This window comes from Athene cunicularia (genome assembly GCF_003259725.1).
Source record: "Athene cunicularia isolate RWA chromosome 1 unlocalized genomic scaffold, athCun1 chr1_part1, whole genome shotgun sequence".
Taxonomy (NCBI): Eukaryota; Metazoa; Chordata; class Aves; order Strigiformes; family Strigidae; genus Athene; species Athene cunicularia.
In genome coordinates, this window is record NW_020799091.1 from 58,728,842 (window position 1) to 58,750,672 (window position 21,831).

A 21,831-nucleotide genomic window follows, 5' to 3' on the forward strand; every position below is an offset into this window, starting at 1 on the left:
AATGAAAAAAATCACAAATTAACCTTCACTTGTGTAATTTTCACCTCAAATCATATACAGTGAGCTTTACCTGTTCTCATTTTTTCCGTAGTAGTTTACAAGTCCTGCATGTAGCTTGTCTTTGAAGATCCTAAAAACTCCATGTACAATAGACATTACTCTAGGGGTAAAGGTCAAATTCTAGATTGCTGCAGTAGTTAAGAGACTTAATATCACCACAATTGCTAAACTGATCATGTAGAAACATGAAAGAAGAGTTTTACTTCATCAGATCACAGGAATTTACAGCTGCATTTAGAAAGATTACTGTTTCCAGTTTGGGCTCCACAGTTCAAAAAGGATGCAGAAAATTGGGGAGGGATGGAGAGAGCTACCAAGATGATCAGGGGTCTCATGGATTATGAAGATATGCTATAAGATGTAGGCTACATTAGTTCAGTAAAGAGGAGAGTATGGGGAAGTCTAGTAGTGGTCACCAGATGCTTGAAGGGCACGGACAAACAGAGGAGAGAGAAAGGTTTTTCAGTAACATTAGATGCTATAACAAGGAGCAGTTGCCAAACATTACAGCTTTGAATTCTGAAGTTAGTTATTAAAAAAAAAAAAAAAAAAATCCCAAGAGTGCAGTGTAGTTATTTCAGGGAGGTGGTGGCATCTGTGCCCTTGGGGGCAATACCATAGCCAACCTCATCTAATGTTGTCGACAGTCACCAACTGTCTGTTGCATTTCTTTAATTCGGTGTTCTATGTATCTATTTCTGCATCAGGACCTGCTTATCATGGAGCTGAATGATAGTACCATACTTTAGATCATCTGTTTAATTCTGGATTCCATAGCTGTAAGAATAAAGGAACATAGTAGTGACAAACAGACTGTGCAGAAAATTTCATCAGTATACTAGAGTTCCCTGTCATCATCCTGAAGACTAGCATTTAGTCATGCCACTGAGACACTCTTCTGGTTTTGTGGCAAGGCTGCTGTGATTAAATTATGCTGTGATCTCCATCAAATTTCTCGTGGTGAAGGAGGTTTCTTTGTGTGCAGATGTTCACAAAATGTTGCATTTTTCAACCTTGTTGTATCCTAGAGAAGGAAATATTGCTTCAGTAGGTGAAGACCGCTGCCACGCTGAACTGAATTTTTAAAGACCAACAGAAATTTCATTCTCTTCTCTCAGCCATAAAGGCAGAATGGGCATCTAGATATGCATTGCAAAACCATATATTGTCAAGATAAGGGAGTTAATTGAAAGGTACCCCAACAAAACAATAGCTTAATTGAAATAAAATGAAAAAGAAAAAAAGAAAGCAAGCCAAATGAATAAAAAAGCTCAGACACATTAAGCTCTTGAAGTAACATGTTCTAAAAAAACCCCATTCTCTGGGGCTCAGTAATGCAGAACCTGTGCCAGCTTGAACACAGCAGAATGTTATTCACAAAGGTGAATTCCAGCTCTAACTCTGCTTCCTTTTCAGCAGCTGGATTTTCTGAGCCTAATTCTTCTTTTAGCGAAATCAAAATAAATGGAAAGTGACTGCAGAAGTTATTTTTTTGTCTCCACCAGAGAAGAAAACACTGTGTTTGAAGGTCACCTTGGAACCATATATTACAGGTTTTGGAAATAGACATTTGCAGGCCTTTTCCAGCTATTGGAAAGTGTTTCACAGTTCATGAGGTATAACAGTAACCAGTAGCAATGACAGTTGCTATAAAAAGGTGAAAAATGGACTAAATTAGTCTAAAAAGAAAAGAACACCAAGGTAATCTCATGACATTAAATGGTGAGTTGTAAACAAGTGGGGGGATACAAGGAGAAATCAATGAACCAGAACTGATATTTCAACGACAGGCTATTCAATGAATAGAATAAAGAAAGGGATGACGCACTTTTATCCTCCCTTCTTCCTCCAGTGTGCTCTCTGAAAATAGTGAGGCATCTGCTCACATTTGCATTGATACTAAGTGTCCTGGTTTGAGTGAGTGGCAGGGGTTTTTTGGTAGCAGGGGAGGAGGCTACAGAAGTGGGCCCTATGAGAAGCTTCTTGAAGATCCACCAGCTCCAAGTCAGACCCACTTTTGCACCAAGGCTGGGCCAATTAGCTGTGCCTCTGCAATAATATATTTAAGAAGAGAAACCTGGGAGGAGGAGTTGGAGTTGTGAGAAGCTCTGAGGAGAACACCTGTGTGAACACAGAGGTCAGTGCAAGGAAGGAGGAGAAGGGTGGGGCGCACTGGAGCAGAAACTCCCCTGTATTCCATGTTGAAATGGCAGGGCTGCCCCCAGCGCCACACATGGGGGTATATGGTGGAGCAGATACTGATTTGTGGCATGTGGGGGGGGGCCACACTGACTGAGGTGACTGCACCCGTAGAAGGCTGGGATCCCATGGAAGAAGACCCTGCTGTGGTAGTTCAGCACTGGGAGGATTACAACCTATGGGGGTTACCCACACACCCATGGGAGAGATTCATGTTGGAGTTGGTTTGTGGAGGACTGTCTCCTGTGAGAGGGGGACCACGCTGCAATAGGGGAGGAATGCCAGAAGTTGCTGGTCCCTGAGGTAGAAGAAGCAGCAGGACTGACTGTACGCTCCTGTCCCTGCCCCCCGTGTTGCTGGGAGACAGGTGGTAGAGATATCAGTAGCAAATCAGATCTTGGGAAGAAGGGAGGGGTGGGTGAAGATGTTTTCAGGATGTGGTAATGCTTCTCTTGGTCCTACTTTGTTAAGTGATGGTGATGTTAGTGTCTGCACTAAATTTATGACCTTTTATTTCTTCCTCTGATGAGTCTGTCTTTTTCTTGTGCCTTAAAGGATGAGCTCATCCCTCCTTGTCCTTATCTCAAGTTCCTGGGTCTTTTGATTCTGTCCACAGTGCTGGGGGGGAAGGGGGGAAACAACGGCTGCATGGTGCTCAGTTGCCCTCTGAGCTCAAACCATGAGACTAAACGATTATTACAGGCAATAAACTTAGCATATCAAAAAGATTTGCATTGATCAGCTGAAATGTTATAGAAATTATTTCTGTTGCTGTCCAAAAAAATTTCATTTAACAAAATATCTTTCTGTGTTTTATTATTTCAGAAAACTTCACTGCTTTTTCTTTGTTTGAGAACATTTTGATTGTATTTTTGTAAATATGATTACATTTTAATTGAAAATACTTTGGTTTTATTTTTATACTATTTTTCTTCTAATGAGTGCATTTCCAGTCTTCAGCATCACATTCTGGAATGGTTTTCTGTGCCATAAACATCCAAAGAAAAATCATCACTTACTGAACAGGTCAATCACTATGAGTGTCAAACATATTGCTTGAAAATAAACAGAGTATGATTATCAGTTGCAACTGGGAACCATAGAGTGAATTGAAGGGGTGAATTATAGGTTCATTCAGATGGGGATTCAGTATGCTCCTATATCTCAGAATAAGACTTTTCAGAAAGACATTTAGAAATAGAGGACGTAGAGGTTGCATTGCCTAGTGCAGTAGAATTCAGAAATCTGCATTGGTCACCCAGACCATAGATTACAATTTATTAAGGGTCTTGCACATCATTGCAGAAATGACAAGCTTCTAGGTATAGGTGGAGCTTCTATACATTTCAGGTCCAAAAGAGGCATAGAACATACCAGGAACACTGTGTTGCTTTCAGACTGAGGTCGTTGTCAAAGACATTTTAGAAATTTTTGTTTGTTCAGTGACTACATCTCTGCTTAATCCCGCTTTACATACCTTTGTCTTTTGTGAAGCTCTGGATTTTAAAAACATCCCCAGTAAATGACAGATTCATAAACTTCAGTGGAATTAGTCTAAGACCTTTATTCTCTTATTTCTTCACCTTCAAAGTAGGAACCTATATTTTCCCTTGTTAGAAGAATGTTCAAGAGGTGGCATAGGTGCATTAGAGAACAGTCAACACATTTTTCAAAGACCAGAGTTATTAATATAAAGCAATATTCTTTTAAAGGAGTTTGGTCTTGTCCACAGTATAGCTAAATTATATTACGGCTAAACAATGTCCAGACAAATTTAAAGCAATTTCATATAGGAAAACTGGTCTTTGTTACTTCTCACATCATTTTCATTAGGTGGACATTTTTCTGTCATGTTTATTAAATCTCTTTTCCCCCTACTAGGTGCTGGTAATTTTCCAAAACAATCAAGACTTTTCAGGAAAAAATGTGAGGTGATCTGTGCTCAAAATACAGCAAAATAGAGAAGACGTACAAACCAGAATTAGAAAAAAATATGGATTTTTTACCTTTTTATCTAATTATTTTGCTGCTAGTAATCATAGGTTACAGGAGGAAAACTAAAAACAAATAAAAAAGCAGCTTTATTTTAAATGGGAGTGGCTTCTTGAAACACTCAAGCTAGTGAGAAGATGAAGAAAACCCCAGCACTTAGTTGGTAGTTATCACTTTTTCGATGTCTTTGGATGAACTACAGTTCGAAACGAAATACTGTCATGAATTATTAAGTCAGTTATGTGTCAAACAGATGATATTGTGTATGAAATTTGTCCTGATAGAGACTCTATTTTTAGAGGGCATTCAACACATTAAGTCTTAAAAAGAGTCGATATATTTTTCTGCTTGCAGAACCCTTTGTAATTCACTGGGATACATGATATAGATGTTCCCACATGCCAAATTCAACCCCAATAATTTACAGGGAAATGTAGTGATAAAGAATTCAGAGGACTAGAGGAAATACAAATCCATTATCAACTTTAGACATCAGACTGTGTTGGCATTTTTTAATTCTTCTGAACTTTATTCCACTTCTGGTTTTAATTCAGTTTTCCCTGTCCTGTGTGAGGGCCTCCTGGCATCCATATGTTACTGCTACAAAAAACCAAAAAAGGCTTTTCTCTCAAAACTCTACAGCCTGTTTAGTATCTTGTACATGTTTACCAGGTGCTTACTCTTAACTTTGAGAGGGTAGCTAAGTGGCAACTTTTCTGATTCTCACCTTATGTTGCATCTGACCATCTGTGCAGGGATTGTTTGGAATGTCCTTGATTTTTCAGCCCACAAAACTCCATGCTTACAAAAGTAAGTTTACAAAAAAGGTTGCAAGTTGCCTGGATTATTGATAAGGAAAAAAAAAAAAAAAAAAAAGTAAAAGGTCAAACGTAGCCATATGGTAAATTCTTACCTAATTACACAGTGTTATGAAAATAGTCTTCCTGAAGGATAAACTAACCTTTTACAGGTTGTAATTACTCTGTTACATATATACAGAAAATTCCGCTGTATATGTTACAGGGCTGGGCCTGTTCTGAATGATTCATGTAAAGCTTTGCTTCAAACTGCAGAGATCAACAATATTATTCTGCTGAACTTGTTGTGAACATGATTTCCTTCACAATTAAGGCTTGCTTCCTAAAATATTTCCTCCGTGGTGTATTGCCCATTACTTATTTGTATTTTTTAAGCCTGTTTGATATCACTAGCCAAAGGATTATCTCTTTTCCTTTCCCCTTCCCTTCCCTTCCCTTCCCTTCCCTTCCCTTCCCTTCCCTTCCCTCTTCTTTTCCTCTTCTTTCTCAGTCAGGACTATGAAAAGTACAAAAATTCTGTTTAAAATACTATATGTTACAAATTCAACTCCTGTTTACAACCACTCAGATATTAAACCAAAATACACTGATGATGATGAATTTTCATGAATACAACTGGTGGCAGAATCTGGCCCAAAAGAACTTAAACTAATGATATCTGCTACTATCACACAGAGGGTTAAGTACCTCTAAGGCTCACAGGAGTCCTGAATAAAGATAAGTAAATTGGCTTTGTTTTGTCCTATTGGAATAGAAACAGATTGATCAGGTTGCCTTTGCAATTTCTTACAAGTAAGTTATGAATAATGATGTAAAATACAATACATGGCCAGCCAAGCTTTTAACTTTAAGCCCTAGACAACAGATACTCTTTATCTTAGCTGATATTTCATTTTCAAAGCCTACTGGAAGCTGTAAACCTTTCCTTTTGTCTGGGATTGATACTTTTTCCTAAATACTGGAATTTAAATGCATATTTTTTTAACATTTTATTTGTCTTCATTTTCAAAATGCACTACTTGCAAGGTTATTGCCAACTGTCTCTGGACTGCTAAATTGGCAGTATGCTCACTTTGGGTTTGGACTCCAAGCTGAGAAAAGGCATACTGCACCACAAGCACAATTCTTGATTTCCTGGGAAGACAGCCGGATGTGCAGACTGAAATTATTCCTTTTTAATTGCTACTCAGAGATGATGTGCAGAATGTGCCACTAAAGAGTCTGCCTTCAATTTCCCCAAAATCAGGGATCCAACATTAAGCTGGTTTTTGGAAGGGAAACTGGTCATAGAACTCCTTCTACTGGATGTGAAGGAGGGAGAACAAAATTTCCCACATGAAGTTTGAATACATAAGGGGAAATAATGTGTGACTTATTTAAAAAATATTTCAGCAAAGAATTGCAAAGTTAGGAAAGGACAACATTTTTTTTTTTTTTAACTGAAGACAATGTGTTTTTGGGTTTTTTTGTTTTTGTTTTTGTTTTTTTTTCTTCACTCTAACGAAATTAGAACCTAAATGCTAATTATATTACTGGTACTTTCAGATGTGTTTGACAGACAGTATCTTTTCCACTTGCAGAAAACGACTGCTATTGCCTAAGGGAACAGAAACTCAAGTGCCCTCCAGATATAAACAGAAAAACTAAACAACTTACAGACAGTGGTCTGGATACTGGCTTGGGATCATGTTCATTTTATGAATACTATTCAAATCCTAGTCAAAGGCAGCAGAAAAGATTTAATCTTATTAGGACAATTCCTTGATAAATGGCACTGTTTAAAATTGCAAATGATGGTGTTAAAATGAAGAGTGACTTCAAACGATGTAGTGGAAGAGTGTTAGCAAAATTAAAGCTGAGTAAATGGTTCTATTCTCTGCTGCCACAGTTCTATATGGATTTATAAAAGAGGAATACGTCTACTTCTCTTGATAGGCTTAATGATCAGAATAGATTGCATATTAATTAAATAAATTAATTATATTTCAATTTGGTGAGCAAAATATTATTTTTTCTATCTCTAGAATTATTTCTTATCTCTTTCTACCTTGTGGGGTTTTTTTTTGGTTTGGTGGGTTTTTTAATTTATTTTTTGGAGTTATACACAGGTAAGTAAAACCCATTCCTGTTAGCAGGAATAACAAGTCTTTAATGCTCTTCACATTTGCTACTACTTTTTCCTTTTAAAAGCCAAAAAGGTTCACTTTACTTTACAAGACTATTAACTGTTAGTCTTTTGCAGATTTCCATGTTAGAGAAAGGGCTTAAAAATACCAAAGTTACTAATTGCTGGACAAAACGATTGAAGTTACCTGAGCACGGCCATGAGGTGCTAAGCGGTGAACTGATTTAATTGCCCTCTTGCTCTATAAATTTGTATGTGGGTGTGTGCAATAACATGTGTGTGTGTGTGCACGCTGAAGAACTAATTCTACAAAACAATTAAATAGTTAATGGAACTCCATGTTGCATTTATTTTCATCCTTGATTTAAGAATATATATTTCAAAATGTTAATCTTTTTCTTCCTTTCACACTCTGTAATTGTTCTCTTATACTATGTGGGTTTTTTTAAGTTTTTTATACTGATCATTATGCTCTGAAAGAGCGAAAAGAGTTAATTTCTTCCCCTGAACTGCAAGAAGGAATAATGCTTTAAATAAATGCACCAATTTAGATCAGTTGCAGATGCAAATGGAGATCCTGTATAACTATTTGAGATTATTTTAACAGCCACAAATCTGAATCTTTCTAAAGACCCCTTGGAGAACTACTGCATTTCAAAAGTAATTTTGTCTACTTACTTACAGGCTTCTCTTTTTTTGTAGTCATTATCTGTAGGATATGTTCTGTTCAGCACCGTGCATTATGATGTATTACATGTAACTTTGAAGGACCAATACACATAAGTTGGCAAAACTCAGTTTAAGGGATAACATGGAACTCAGAAGACATGCCTGTTACACTGAAAATGTACTCAGACAAGCTTTTCTGCAATATCTTCCGAATGAATCGCTCTTCTTCCTGCTCTCTTCTCTGACACCTAAAATGCTTCCCTCAAGCTCTTCAACAAAATGTTCCATTTTAATTTTTTCTGCCTTTTAGAACAGCTCAGTAGAGGGACAAGCTTCTGTAGCATATGGCACAACTGTGCTTTGGTAAAGGTGTGCTGACATGCTTCTGCTTCCTCAGCAATGATTCAGCTCTGAAGCCTCTAAACCTCTGTGTTCCTATGCCAGAAACTTAAGACATGTTTGTGGAAGTGACATCCTCCCTACCTTTTCATCCGGTCTTTGGGAACATTAATGATTTAATTGAGGAATCAGGTTACAGGCTGAAGTTAATGTGAACCGTTGGAAGCTAACATTTTAATACCCATTGGTACACAAAAAATGTGCAGATGCTTCTTTGAAATGACTGTGTAAATATATTTGATCTACCTTGTGGCTAAAAGATAAGAAAAACTATCTGCCCAGTTATTCAACACCATATGTGGTGGTGACATGTAAATTGTATTAATTGGTCAACCCCCAAAAGCAACAGATAGTGGTTTTCTAGTCAAGCCAAATTCAACTGCACTTGGGTTAAACTAATTTTAATCCTTCATTAACAAGATTTCTTAGATAGAAACTCATGAAAATTCGCAAAGTCTTCCAAGGGTAGAAACAAAAAGCACAGAAGTTGGAATACGCATGTCGACTTAATTTCAAACAGCTGGTTTCTGATGCATTGCCCATTACTTAGTTATATATATTGCTCATAGAGAATAGCTCTTAGTTACCTCTACTTTTCTCCTCACTCCTGATCAGGGTGTTGTAGGGTTTTTTTGCCTTTTTTTTTTTTTTTTTTTGGGGGTGGGGGAAATTTCTAGTAGAATTGAGTAATGATAAATTTAAGTACCTTAGGTTTAAGATGAGTTGTATTGTTTTTCCTGTGAAATTATTTCAAATTTTCCAGAACAGCAGATATATATATATTAGAATATCTTAGTACCAGAACTTCAGAATTTTAGCATATGTTCTTTTGATAGGCAACAAATTGTTTCTATTTTAGGGAAAAATGTACTGAGGGAAACTTCTGTCTTTGTCAAGGTCCAGGGAGCTTAGCCCACTGTGGGCTTCAGAGGTGTCTGGCACATTGGAAGATTTGTAGAATCTTCCTCTGGTATATACAACTGGGGGTGTGTGTGTGTATTGTGATACTAGGATTAGTTCAGTCTTAGGTTGTTGGGGGTTTTTTTGTTGTTAGGTTTTTCTTCCTTTTCTTTTTTTTTAATCCTTTAAATTCTTCATTAGATGGGCAAATATTATTCAGAAAAAGTAGAAGCATTTTCTGGTTTAAGGACTGTCACTTTGAAATAACTTTGGTAATGAAATAGGCTAGTACCCTTCTCCCCCTACCCCTTTAATCTAATTTAAACATATGCCTGGACTTTGCTTAGACTTTCCAAAGTCATTCCTATCTGGGCAGAAACCAAATAAGAATAGTTCCTTACCAAAAGTAAATGTTTAATAGTTAGTTATAAGTGAAACCAGAAGGTTACAATGAAACCTGATCTGAGTGAACTGCTACTGAAAAACCTCAAATGTTGGAAATCAAGCCTCACTTTTTTTTCAGAGAAATATCAAAGCAGCTGGGTTTCACTTGAACAGTTCTAAATCCTTTTGGCAAACTTTCTCATATTCTGTATATTGGCTCCTGTATGTGCTCATATACATATTCAATTTCTTAGCAATGAGTACATTTTTTCCTCTGTACAGAAATCTGTAAAGCCCAAGATTGCTAATTCTGAATTGTGGCATTTTGAGATGTCATGTCCATGGTGGGTAGGATGGCTGGTGAACTTGGAACCATGGATTCATACATGTCCTACCCTGTCTTCAGAAGGGCTTGAGAGTATGTCAGTTGTCTGCTTTCATCTGAAGTCCAGCACACTGTCATCTGGTCCCCAGATTTATTGCTCCTCTTCTTCTGAATAGTTAAAAGTCAGCCTACAGATGTAGCCCTGTGGAAGCAAGGTTGGGGTTGTTGTATAAGATGACCACCACCAGGCCTTTCATGATCAGGGATGTACTTAAAGGGCTCTCACTGACCTCTTTAAAGAACAGTCTTCTCTGAAAACTGCTCTTCCACACAGTCTTCTGCCACAGAGGCCTGGTTTTAATAATTAGCAGCTTAATCTTCCATTTAAATAGTATGCTCTGCCAGTGCACACTACCTCTAATGCAGGTTTGATAGTCTTTTTTGTGATTCACATGGTAAATCTTACGGATTACTGATTGACAAATTTATGTGAATAGCCACTTCGTTTTCACAAGAAAAAGATATTCTGAGGAGACCTCTGCATTTATAATTGCAAAAGACCCCTAGGTATTAAGAAGAAGAGTTGGATTTATAGGCTAAGTCCTGCATGATTTTTTATTGTAATAGCTTATTGTCTCAGAAAAAAATGTAAATATTCCAAGTAATGAAATGTTTTCACTATTTCACTTATGTCTTTATCATGATCTTTGCAAATTTCCTGATAAGGAAGATTTTCCTGTTGGTTAAGCTTAATTTTTCCTCTTCCTTACTACTCATCATCTTTCTTTAGTTCCTCTAGTTCTTTTCTAAACGCCTTTAATTTTTTAGGTTTTTTCCTCCTCCCTAGAAAGTATTTCTTCAAAAACCTTTCTACTTAGTAGCTGGAGAAAGGTTTGTTTGGCTAGTTCATTTGGTTTTTGTTTTTTTTTTTTTTTTTTTTTTTTTTTTTTTTTTTAATGGTTACAAATGGAGAAAAGAGAGAAGTTTTATTTGGGAAACTTTTCATTAAGTCCCAGTAATTTTCATCTTATTGTCTGTGTCCTAAAAGCACACAATTCCAAATGTCAGAAATATTAAAATTTTATATGACCTTAAATTCCTAAGAGAGACCTAACCATTATAAAACCAGAGGTCAAACACAACTACTGATGCTGGTTTTGATGACAGCACTGTTTCATCTAATTCATTAGATGACATTTCAGCTGGTAAAGGCCAGACATGTGAGTAAGATGGAGCAAAAAGACATAAGAGAGCAAAAGGTTCCATATGATAAGAATAACCATGAATCCTCATTCACTGCAAGAAATAAAACATTTTTATGTTCAAAATCCTGCTTTTGCCAACTAGAAGAAAGAGTACAGAAGTAATTGTGTTTGCTACCCGGTTAATTTATATATGTTTACAGATCATATTTATACTATCCCTCCAACATGTGGAAACAGGGTATGAGAAAGGCAGATGCCTTTGGATGTCCAGGAGATAAATACATCAGTTTAGGTGTAAGTTTTCTTCACTAGTGCATGTTGTAAACACTCTGGGAAGTGGTCAGAATTTGAGAACTTGGAAGCAGCTGCAAACATCAGAGCCATTGGTAGTGTCTATACATCAGATTGGGCCTATTGGAACAGAATGCTATAGCCAATTCTTATAACCAACTGCCATTCTTCTCTATTTGCTGTAGTGAAAGTGATGAAAATGTTAATTCAGATCCAGGCTGTGAACATGGAGTGTTACTGAGCTTTCTACTATCACAGAATCACAGAATCATCTAGGTTGGAAAGGACCTTGAAGATCATCTAGTCCAACCGTTAACCTACCTACTAGTTTGGGGCCTTTACTATTGGCTGCCTGTAGATCAAGGAATATCTTTTTGATTTCAAAACTGGAGGAAAAAATCTTCATAATTGAGAAGGCCCAAACTTACACCCATTTAAAATACTATGTATTTTTCAGAAACTGATAATCAAAGTTTCCTATTCTGTAAGAAAGATTTATTTATGTTCCTTTGACAGTGGAAATGTATTGTACCTTCAGATTTTTCTAAAATGTTACCAGGGACTCTGAAACAAGGACTTTCCCTTACAGTAAAGCTGAATAAAAGTTTTCTTAAGACATTTTAGGGAACCTCTGGAAAGAGATTTATAGATAGGACCCCATTCTGAAAATCATGCTCACCTCTATAAAAGTGAAAGTGATAAAAAGTGAAAAGGTAAGATTGTCTTCTTGTTCATCTTGCTCTACTATACAGCAGTACCACAGATCATGATGGGTACAGAGAAAAATAATTTTCTATTGAAGATAGTCCTTCCTATTCTCCAGAAAGTTTCATACATTTCTTCTGATTCTGCCTTTGATATGTTTTTTGCATGTGTATTTGGGTATAAGAGCTTGATTTTTATGTTAAAAATGGCTGTGCACTTAAGGTTACCTACCTATTAGCTGAAGGGTAGGGAAGCAAAAGAGGGTAGGTAACTAGTGGAAAAGAAAAGATTACGCAAAGTTGTGTGAAGCTTGCCATGGAATAATAAGTAAGTTAGATTCTGTTCCTTAATGTGTAGCATAAATTGCTTGAGAATTATATTAAATAAATAGATCAAAAGCAATAATCCACAGCATTATTATAATAAACATATATTTAAAAATCTATAATACAATCATTATGCCATTTATTGTGAAAAGCAAGTATCCTTTTGGTTAGAACAGTCTATTCATAGTGAGTATCAGCTGACTTTTATGTACCTTGTACAATATATTTCCCATTGAAATCACGGATTGAAGGTAATTTTTCTCCCAAATATATACTATGCATCACATAAATAAAATTCATTCCTATGTGTAATGTTCCCATTTTTAAATTTTAGGTGATCATTTTGGGTTTTTATCTTTAAAGTGTATTGCATTATAGGTATTCTTTTTGCTTGCTTTTTTATATTATCTCAAATCCTAAGCGGAAAGAAAAGTAGACACACTGTAGGACCCAAATAGTGATCTGATTTCCATTTGGGCTGAACCTTGTAGCCTTAGAGAACTTGTTAGAAGATATATGGGTAGGAAATAAAGTTATTTGTAAACTTTGTTATGAAGTCAATTTCTAGAAGAAAGCAATTCAGTATTTTATTACCAGGAAGTAAAAATTCAAGGGTCACTACAAGACTTTTATAAGATATATATTTTAAAATCAAGCATGACTTCATACTTTTTGGCCAATGATAGCACACTAAAAGACCCTCACAGATGGAGCTTGAAAAAAAAAAGACCAAGTCACTCAGAGTGCAACAGAGCTGTAGACTATAGCAGCTCACTAAAATAAAACTCTTGCCTTGTAGAATATGGAGGACAGTCAATGAACAAACTAAGCCCAGGTACAACTGAAATACTAAACTTTAAAGAATTATTGGTGTTATGAATGAACTCATGTCACTAGTTTTTTGTAGTTCCTTCATTGCAGACATTTTAAAAGACTTACATAATTCTTTGAATAAATGTCAGATTGGTCCCATACCATCAGACTGTTTGCTCTTCATAAATCAAATTAAAAGGTCAAAATGGATTAATTAAAAATTATAATGATTATGCTCAATATATGCAGAGTATTATTGTATCTAACATTGTAGGAAGTATCTGAGTAAAGTAATAAATCTAATGAAAATGAAATAATCTGGTTTTAGTAAACTGAATTATACAGTGTTGGTTGAAATACTCCCCTGATTGCATTTGGATACTAAGAGGATAGTTTGAATTGTGTTCCTATTCCAAATACAAAAATGTATCCCAGGCTTAGAAGACCACTTCCTGATGGGTAGTTTCCTGTTTGCTTGATGAGGGCTTCCTATAAAGGAACTCAAAAGGGACAGCTAATTTTAATTTGCAGAAGTGTAATAACAAAGTCTACTATACGTTAGCTAGCATGAGACATATAGAAACACAGATGAAATAGTAAGACTTGAACATGTTTTTTCATGTCCTGTTTCCTTCCTCTTCCATGTGGAGTCTTTGAGATGTGAGAGTAATCCAGGATTTTTTACTATCTTGATAGAAAACATGGTGTCAGATGCAAACAAACCCTTCTGCTGGTTCCTCCTATGAAGTTTAGATCCATGTGGAAGCAAAACATAACAGGGGGCAAAAAGGTCCTATATTTAAAAGTGTTTGAAGCCTAAATGTAGTCATGGTGAGAGTCCCTTGTACTAACCAGGATTTCTGTATTACATGGATTCATCAAGACTTTGCAGCCTGTGAGTAGATCACTTCAGCTTTTCCCATGTTTTCTTCCCCCTCACCCCCAAAATGTGAAGGAAACACATTCTTGTCATTGTCTGTCTTTTATTTTATTGCAACATCTAGTTTATTCTAAAATTAAAAGGAGTAAGTATAAGCGAATGCCTTCTCCATTCTCACCCAATATATCATAATTGAAAACTCAGAAGAATGTGGGCCTGTACTACCATATAATGGATCTCCTGGTGATAGTATAAAACCTCAACGACTTCAGAGTAATTCTGAAATGTTCATCCATGGAGGTAAGTATTGTGGGATAAAGACTCTTTTTTACCATGAGAATATTGTTTACTTTCCATTAAGTAGTGACAGTATTGCTGGTCTGATGTCTGATATACCAAAGCACAGGAAACCTGAGAAAACTCCCCAGTTCTTGGAAATGAAAAGTATTTTATGAAGAAACTTTAAGAGGGATGAATATATTACCTGCCCACCTAGCTACCCCTAAATGCCTCCTTTGTTAATTGAACATATTGCATGCAGTGTTTTAACTTGGTTCCTTAAGTAGAAGAGAAAAAGAACAGTAGATATTAAACATCTGCTTCTTCTTTGAATGAAAAATTGACAGAATCTTTTAAGAAAGAACAGGGGAAAAAAATTCATTTTACATTTATGACATTTTGAGACTTTAATTCCAACATCATTACATGAAGAGGTAAATCTATGTTAATCTTTTCTTTATAGTACAGCTCTTATTTCCTGTTTGAAATAAAATGTGACTCTTTGCTGATGGCAGTAATTTCCTAACAGCTGATTGTGATGTCAGAAAATAAAATAAAATAAAATAAAAAAAGACATAATTTTAAATATCCTGCACATTTACTGACTAGATAAGTTTGCAACTGGAACAGAGCCTGAAATATCAGCTACTATACACTCCATCACATACCTAATTATTATGTCAATTTTATTTTGTGGTGATGTTAAGCTATTCTTAGGTCCCTAGCCCTTGTAATAGCCAGCATAAGATCTGTTAAAATGTTTACAAATGTAATGTAGGTTTTTTTATAAGAGAAATGCAGAAAATGTGAGTTACAATCTCTGTTTCATCTTCAGTTTTTCCAGTCTTGGGTCAGAGTTTGAAAAGCATGACAGAAAATATAATTGGTTTACACTTTGAGTATTGCTCTGTGAGTATTGCTGCTGAGTATACTCAGCCAGGCTATTTGAATAGTAAGCTATTCTCCTTGAGTATGTATATCAATATTAAACATATAACTGCACTTGGAAAATATAGGCTTCCTTCTTACTAATATTCTTGCAGAGGCCAATAATTTTCCTTGGATGATTAAGAAAATGATTGTGCCTGCAAAGCAGATGCCTAAAGTTCTACCAGATATTAATTATATTTGAAATATTTGTTTATTGATACATGATGGAAGAGGTTCACAAATGTATCATTTGAGCTTTCTAAACTCTTACTCAGCTGCAGTCACAGGATTTGTTCAATATGGTTTGCTCTCCAAAAATAGTATTCTTAGAGAATTCTGTAAAGATCCTCTTTGTAATGAGCTCTTCTGCTATTTACTACATCAGATTATCATTCGGTCTTTGTGACACTGTCACCAGACAAAAGATTGTGATGTCACCAAAATAAGTAGTTTCTGTTAGAAGCTGGAGGGATGTGAGATCTGTTCTATGGCTTTCTGTTGACCTGGATTCTGATCTGTGTGTTGTGCCTCTGGGGTGGCTTCACTGCGGTCAATAGTCCTGGTTTTATGTGCATTCACATCACTAAATACCATGTGTTTTATTCCCCAGTGTGGGGCACCTTGTGCAGCAATGTACATCTGTGAAAATGAGCAAATACAATATTTTACATGTATTCACATTTTACTACATGAAAATTTTATGACTTAGCCATTAACAGTGGATTTCACCTTGTATGACTTTTGCCACATGAAAATTCAACATCTATTTTAATCTGGTGATAGGGTAATGTATTCCAGCCTAAATCATGTCTCTATCGTAGGTAAGTGGGCAACAACCTGGAGGTATTTGTCTTTCTTCACTATGCACAACATTGGTCTTGATGGCAAATTAAAAGCTTGGTCTTCAATCTTGCTTAAGTTTAAATGCTGAAAGTCAGATGAGTTAACCTGTCATCTGCATAGGTTCAATGTACAAGGGCTGAATATGAATAATTTTGTCCTGCAGGGTCTGTGAAACTTTTGAGTTAAGAACATTGGTTTTTAACATTGCATCCTGTACTACACACCAGGTACCATAGGTTATAAACACAGCTGCGCCACCAGCACACCTGAGGTCTGTGAGCCTTATTTTAAGGATGCTGATAACCCAAATGTCAATGGAAATTGGAGGCTGCTCTTAGCATTGACAAGAACTAAAAATCAGACCACTAATGTTTTCAAATACCTATGTCACTGAGCTTGTTAATGGCACAGTCTTTATTATGCCAGCCTGAAAAGTTGCTGCTGAGTCATAAATTTTTTTTTTTTTTTTTTTTTTAATTATTATTATTATTTTGAAAACTGCACGTGTATGGTATTTCAAGAGTAATAACATAGATACTCTGAACAAAACAAGCCTTCCAGAAACAGTAGGTTCTGCTAAAGAAATACTTGGAGATCTTTCCCTCTCTGCCTTCCGAACTGGAGCTCACTGGCCTTTGTAGCTCTGTAACACTAGGGAGCACACTTTCATCAGGAATTATGCTGCTTGCAGTACCTACAGAGAATGGGAGATATGTCAGTTCTGCAAATCGGCATTTCGGCAGCGGGCCAACCCCTGCCCCTCTGCACAGAATGACAAGGCATGCGAATATGACAGAGCTAATGGTAAACAATGACAGATCTGTCGAGAGTCCAATGGGATGCATCTCTTGTTTGTTCATGCACAGTACAGGAATCAGAGCTATTTTGTTTAGGGTGTGCTTAGATGCCTGTCTGAACTCTTCACCCCGCCTTTTACAAATCAGACATAGCAGAACAATAAAGAGGGTTTTTTTTTTTTGTGAGTATGAGACACTTACAGTAAGCTGAAAACTAGGACAAGGAATTAATAGAGAAGGGAGAAAATATACTGCACTTTAATTTTATTTCTTTAAAAAACGCCCTTGTTCTTATTGACCAGTTAATAAAACCTTTGTTACAGAATCACAGAATCATCTAGGTTTGAAAAGACCTTGAAGATCATCTAGTCTTGTTGTGTAATTATTGCTTCTAATAATCAAGATATTTGTCTATAGAAATAAAGGTGTAGGAGGACAGAAAGGAATTATTTCTTTCGAATAGTTCCAGACTCAGTTATACTAATATAATAATGATTTAAAATTTAAAATGTACTAAGTGATTACTTCCTGTAATAATTTCCAAGCAACTATATTTTCTTATTAAATCAGATTAGTGGCTGAATTATATTTTTATATATTGAAATGTGTCTTGTATATTGTATCATTGTCTTTTAGAGAGTCTAAAGTCTACATTAGTTATTTTATGGTTTTGACACACTACTCTTGCTTTCTTTATAGTGGTCAAGTTTATTTTTTACTAGTCTGAGGAGTTGTGGGCAGGTTTACTTAAACCTGTATAATTAAGTTAACCTGTAAAGTTATAACCTGCATAATTTAGATATCTTCTTATCAGGAAAGTGTTCAGAAAAAAAGTATGTTGCACTAGCCATTTCTAGAAATAACAAAAAAGCCCCAAACTTTTTCCGAGACCTTCACCAGAAGAGCAGCCACTCTGAATCAGACCTGTAGTCCATATAGCCCACTTTTATATACATTGCAGTAGCCTCATAGAAAGGTTTAAGCTAACATACAAAGAACAGTTGATAGGTGTTTAGCTTGAACTCAAAACAATATTTTAGGTCTTTCAGGTCAGTGATTTTATTTACAATATTTCTCTGATCTTTTCCATATATGCAACCTCACCTGTCACCTTCTTGTGTGCTGATGTATGGTGAACCAGAACCTTACTGATTTGTTTCTTGTCTGTTTGTGCATTAAGAAGGCTGAAAATAAGTAGAACAATGTCTCTTTCTGTTATCAGTCTTCATGATCCTTCTGTCTTAAGGGAGCATATGTAAGTATTGGTGTTCTCTGGTAGACAGCAACTCCCTCAGAGCATTAAACTAGACTACTTGAAAAGACTCTGCTTATGAAGCAGCATAGAAAGTGTCATATACTGCTAAATAAAGAACTCCAGAGCTACCACATTCAATTAAAGAATTCCAGTTGAGAAATTCTGGTATTCAAGTGGGTAATAGGGTATGCGACCATAGAATAATTAATTTCCACCAGAAGAACTTTGCTAAATCAGATTCTGTAGCTGTTACTTTGAATAGAAGCTTGCCTGAAATGAAACTTATAAAGCATTATCCCACAGAAGATCAAGTTTGGGCTGCAATTCAAGAAGCTCGACAGCTAATCTGAAAGACAATCAACTGAAAATCTCAGACAATAGAGTGAATAAATGTAAACCATTGATAACATGGACCATATTGCACCATCAATTTTTAAGCAGCAGTTCCCATTGATTTCAGTGCTTAAAAATCAATGCATTGTCTGCAGAGAAATAGTTTCAGATGAACAGTGATTATTTATCATAATGACTTTTATCTGAGGATATCTTCCATTTCATAAATATATGCTTAGTATTCTTTAATACTCTGTCTGTTGAGACATTCCTACTATTCTGTGAAGAATTTATTATCTGCCTTTCCAAAGTTTCCTCTGGTTTTATTGCAAAGCTATAAGGAACTTCCTGGGAGACATGTTATCTGTGTGGAAGAACTTCAGCTTGGAATGTTACCTGTACAATGGTACCAGCTGGCGATCACAACTACTCAATGGGGTTCCATCATGGGAGGGTCTACTTGCACACTTTGTAAAAGCTAGATGCTTGTCTAGAGGGTTTTGCAGCCTAAATAGTCTGAAGAGTTAAAAGATAAAAAAGGTTAGGAGAGCTCAGCTGCCTGGTGAAAGGTCAGTGACAGATTGATGCAACAACTGGAGCCACAGATCCCTTCTTTAAATTCAGTAAATTATGCAGAATATAGCCAGTGTTATCACTTCTGTTTGAAAGTTTTTAATGTCAAAACTCTAAGGTCTGATTCCTCAAGCTTTTTGTGAAAAATATAGAAAACTAAATTCAAAAGGGCATGATGCTTTGCTACTTAGTTCACTGATTTCAGGAAAACTGTGCGAGATTTTACCAGTTTAAAGGCTTCTATCTGTGCCTTAAGGGTAAAACTCTTAATCATATTCTTAAGGCTTTATCAGATGAACAATCCTGCTGACTGACAGGGCTACATGTATAAAAGTAGAATTATGTATTTCCTAAAGGCTTTGGTCACTGTATATCTGATGCCATATAAAATGAAAATTTCATTCAGTGTCAAATTTACTCCTTTTGAAAGTGAACAATATAAAATTTATTTAAATGCTGTTTCATTTTCTCCTCTTTTTCCAGAAAAAAAGTAATCTAGAGATATGCCAACTCAAGTGTGTATATTCTGGCTTGTAAATATGTGGTTTGAAGCTGAAGAGATTTGCCTGTTAAATAAGGTATGTAAGGAAGATTTAAATGCCTCTCTCAAGGAAAAGGTTCTGTTGACACAAGTTTAGCCCATATACAAACTTTTGTTTCACACAAAATAGGGAAAAATTCCCACCATAATTCTGAGTGAAATGAAATAATTGCAGAAAGCAGGTTTAATACAAAGTTATGAGAAGATACTGTATATTTTAAATAATTAAATAATGACAGGTCAAATTCTAACATCCCACCATTGGTTAGTGGGAAAAGGGAGTCATGTTGGTAACCAGTTCATTCCCAGGCTCCTATGATATTCTTCTGTCTGCAGAAAAAAATACATTCAAAAAAGCTGTTATAATCACAAAATCAAACATACCACCAGGAAAAAAAAGATGTATTTTACCTGTAATTTAAAAAATCTGTTACTAAATTTACTAGTATTCCAGCTGGTCTATTTTTTACTTTTCCATTGTAAAAAAAACCTGTTAGAACTCTATTTGGGTCATTCTGCTATAGACAAATAATATATATCATATAAAAACTACAGTGACTTTTATTGTTCATGTCTTCTCCAGAAATCACTTAACATTTTCTTTGCTGTAGAAACTTGTAATAAAATGGTTATAACAGGAAAAGCAAGTCACCTAGCAGTGTAACCCACAGAGAAATGAACACTTCAGCACTTATTTTTTATGGGCTAGTTAACCTCTTTGGATTTATATAACTGCCAAATCCTGACCTCCATTACTGTTGATCAGAGCTAAAATTTATTTCCATAACATATTATAGTGACCACTTCAGAGAAATAAATGAAAACAGAAAAGACACAGAATTTACTAAGATTATTGGATATATTTTTTCCAATCTGTGAGGCTTACCATTAACTGCTACACTGGGTAAACTGGAAAGCAAGTCTGTGTTCATGCTCTAAAGCCTTCCAACAATGATTGAGCAATTTCCAAATGTGGAAGAGACTACTCAATAAATAAGAAAGGTAAGCCTTTAATATAGCTACATCTAAACTGTGACCTACCACCAAGTGTTAGGAGCCGAGTTAGGTTAGCTCTGATTAAGTTAGCTCTGGATTCTGGTTTTGTAATAATACAATCATTTATGCTAGGATGCTATTTTTCCAGCAGTCATGTCTCGCTACCAGATTATCTGAAACAGGGTTTGTCTGTCCTTTGATTCTCTTTCTATTACCTTATTTATAAAGTCTTAGTTATTCCACAAACATATTATACACATTCAAAACGTTTGGATAATTAGAATCCTATGAATTAAGTACCTTTATAATAGTGTAATTAAATTGAAAAAGCCTGATAAGTGTACATCATAATGATGAAAAGTAATTTAAAATAATGTATGAATATTAGCTCTTTTTCAGGAGGACGGTAACCCTGTATTCTTGATTATCTGGAGCCATGACATGGTTGATAAAATGTATGAAATCTCAGGGTGTTGCTGTAAACTTTGTTTGACTAATCTATTTGATTGACCTCACCTTATAGCTTTCTGTGAGAGGCTCTGACTACAAAAAGGGGCTACTCAATATTTCTGAGAAGGCAAGTACACACAGGTTTCTAAAAGCACTATTTAGGAATCTTGGTCTTGAAAATTATGTTAATTATATAGTAGAAGAAAAAATAATTTAAAATTAATGATGCTTTCTGTTAGGATTGAGATTTCAGAGATCAGTGTGAAAATATGGAATAAAGAAGAAATTAAAACTGGCTATTGTCTGATATAAAATTATTTTGATTGACTTGTTACATGTGTAAAAATTAATATCTTTATTATTTCAAAGAGTATCTGGAGCTTTGCATCTCCTCTTTTCTTACTTTATCTAATTTTCTGACTTTTAAGTTTAAAACTTTAAAAATTTAAAAATTTTAAAATTTCTGAATTTTAAGTTAAAAGTTTAGCTTTTCCTGCTTCCTGACTTTATTTAATTTACTTTATTGTGCACTGTTTTTTTTCCTTTAATTCCCTTAGTTTTAACAAAAAGAAAACAGACAAAAGGTGGTGGTTTTGTACATTTGCTGGAGGCGCTGTAAGCAGAAGAATTGGACTTCAGAATTAAATGCTAACTTTGCTTTTTAGAGGGAGGGAATGATTTTACCATAAACATTCAAGAATCATAAGTCAAGACATGGGAATTATGAGATTAGCTTGAAAACT